Raw genomic sequence first — 3,163 nt, 5'->3', positions numbered from 1 at the left:
TCTGAGCACTATGGGACTTAACATCTGAGGTCATCAGTCCCCTAGAACTTAGAACCACTTAAACCTAACTAACCTAAGGACGTCACACACATCGATGCCCGGGGCAGGATTCGAACCTGCGACCGTAACGGTCACGCGGTTCCAGACTGAAGCGCCTAGAACCGCTCGGCCTCACCGGCCGGCGTAGGAAGATTCCATGATAGTAATTTCAAGGTAGCTCTAGTCACAGGTTCCCGAAAGATTCGAATCAGCGCGTTCTGTGCTCCGCATACTGGTTGCCCCAGGAAGTTAAAATACACTTTTTTTGAGTCGCCTAATGAAAGGATACTGCAGGTGTCACAGGAAGATACTACAATTAAAAACTGTGATCCCATTGTTAATTCTAAAGCAGATGTCTGTCGATGCGAAATGGCAGAGGTGTAATTAATGAAGCGGCTACAAGAGCACTAGATTTTACAGAAGCACACGACTCCTTCACACAAAAACGTTTCTCAAGAAGGGAGCCTGACATCTCTGAACGTACTACATTGACATGAACGTCGGCCAGATTGACCTCGTTTCAAATGCTAGCTCTAGATTCTAAAGCAGCTCGATGTGAATTACTGCTTCCTCAACTCCACTCGCTTCGAGTCCGAAAGTGCATCAGGATAAGGAGTCGAAAGAAAAAAGAAAGAAATGGCACAGAACGGATAAAGTTCAAAGAAAGACAGAAATATGTCAACATCACGTATTTACGTTACTAATCTTTTCGAGAAATAGTGGAGTGTGTTGAAGGAAACTGGTCATGATGTTACCCAAGAACAAATATACATGTAGAGACATTGAAGCGGTAGGAGAGTTCGTCGGTTATGGATAGGAGACGTTAACAACAAACTGACTGCTTGATATGAATATTGTTACAAGTCCTTCTGTTCGAAAACTTCCGAAAACTGGAAAGCCTGCAATGATGCCACACGTGATGCAATCCAGGCCGCAGCCTAATCGGCTCGCTACATGGAGATCTATGAAAGCCTGGACACACCAGGAGGCGAGCGTCGTATCTATCGTTTAGCAAACGAGCGACATAGAGAAATTCTGTAGTTTAATGACGTAAGAAGCAAACTTACCGTTGAGCTATAGGAGGAAGTAGAGCGCTGTAGGCTATACTGCGAAGAAGTCTCCGATGAAGAGTTTACTTGTACAACAGATGACACACGTTCAAGGATCCATCATGGGGATCACAAGGTCTGAAGTTCTAGAAGCCCCAGGGAAGATGAAACTTGAGTAGGCGACTGGGCCAGATGGTCCGCCAGCATAATTTGGCAAAGAAAGGCTTTCTGAGCAAATGAATGGCTGACAGATTTCCACACAAAATAACTGAAGAAGAAGATAGTAACCGAGTGGAAACTGATCACTACAGTCCCACTCTGGTAAGAGAAATCCCTTTTGCTTCTAAAATGGAGCCATAATGCTCAACGTCCACTTGTTTGAAAGTTCTATTGTCCTGTACAGCTTCTATCACATGCAATGAAAATCTCAGCGTACGCCATTGTAGAATACACAAATCTGTCAATACTACCAACAGTAAGTGGTGTTTTGTGAAAGGCTGCCAGACCACCGATACAGTTCGCTTGTTTATGCAGTTACACTACGAAAAGTGTCAGGAAACTGCTCTTTTCCCTCTTCTTCACCATGATAATGGAGATGGTCGCCGGAGGTCTTCAGAAAATACTAGCTGGAGCACCACTGTATAATGATGATGGTACACCAGCTGATAGAATGAAGGCTTTCGTGATCGCATGTCATGGTTGCTGATGAGTAGTGGTAGAAGTAGCATTTCGATTCATGGCGATTCGTCCAGAGCTCCGCTGAACAGCATGAACCTGCTACAGCTGATTTTTCTGTTTACCCTAGTCGGCAAAGTCTTTTATGTTCTTTCAGTCTCGTGTTCGCGCTTCTCTTCCTAATAACACTGTAGATCTATCCACAAGTTCGCTGAGTCTTATGTATGTATTCCACTTGCTTGTCACTTGTAAGATCGACAAGGCCCAATTTACACAGTCTTTGAGTCGCTCTCCGACTGCTCAGTCAGCAAGACTCAACGTCGCCACATCCTTTCTGAAGACGTCCAGTGCAGCTCTGGGCGTCATGTTAGGAAACGAAAAGTTTCTTCAACCACTGCCCGGAAGACTCATCAGTTCCATTAGCTGTTGAAGATGAGAACAACCTTCAATGGCAAGTTCAACCATGAAAGAACGGCCTTTAACCGTCCTGATTACGCTTCTGTATAAAAAAGACTGAACATCTGTGAACGGATGTCAGTAATGCAGAAACCATCACGTTCGAGGGTATAGATCGTTCGAAGGCAAGATTGAGGAGCCTCGCCTCAAACAATCGCTGTGACCATCACTTGTCCTCGGAATAACACACCACATATCGTAGGCTATATGAAGATTATCTGTCCTTTCGGACATGTCCGTAAGAACAGATACCATCTTCATATAGTTAAGGCTGACTGGCCATTGACCTTCTTGTTCTGTGCAGATGTACACATATTGCCCGAACTCTTACGCGACTCGGTAAGATTGTCTGCCGCGAGTAATGAGTGTAATGGGCAGGGGTACTACGAATGTAGTGTGTGGACATTAAGCTGGGAATGTGGGCCTCACGGGGAAAGCGGAAGGGATAAGTCCGTGCAGTCGCACTATCCTCTGTGCCCTCGGTGGCTCAGATGGACAGAGCGTCTGCCATGTAAGCAGGAGATCCCGGGTTTGAGTCCCGGTCGGGGCACATATTTTCATCTGTCCCCGTTGATGTATATCAACGCCTGTCGGCAACGTAGCGTCTTGATTTAGTTATCATTTCAACCACATATCGTCTCCTAACACGGGATAGAGGAAAGACAGGAACTTTGAGGTCAGTTCGCAATTTCCGAGCGATGAGAAGCAAATGGAGAAAGGTAAATTCTCCGTGAAGGCAGGTCGATGACTTGCATGAGCTGCAAACACTGTCACAGGGCACCTATGACAAACTCAGATTTTGGGATCGATAGGATTCTTGCAGCACGACACCCATGGAATTAAGGGGTCTGATTAACACGTTTTACTGGCGATTACACTAACTACTATACTGAAGGCTAGTTATAAACATTAGGAAAGACATATAAAGCAGCTGGTTGCACAAC

At 45.3% G+C, this 3,163-nt stretch overlaps 1 non-coding gene across 1 annotated transcript; it reads left to right on the top strand.

The window, feature by feature from the left end:
- The first annotated feature begins 2,694 nt into the window (after positions 1-2,694).
- Positions 2,695-2,769, top strand: Trnat-ugu (transfer RNA threonine (anticodon UGU)). The gene has a single exon. It is a non-coding gene; the product is annotated as a tRNA-Thr (tRNA).
- Positions 2,770-3,163: the final 394 nt, after the last annotated feature.

This window comes from Schistocerca gregaria, chromosome 1, assembly GCF_023897955.1.
Source record: "Schistocerca gregaria isolate iqSchGreg1 chromosome 1, iqSchGreg1.2, whole genome shotgun sequence".
Lineage (NCBI taxonomy): Eukaryota > Metazoa > Arthropoda > Insecta > Orthoptera > Acrididae > Schistocerca > Schistocerca gregaria.
This window is presented reverse-complemented; position numbering and strand designations above follow the sequence as displayed.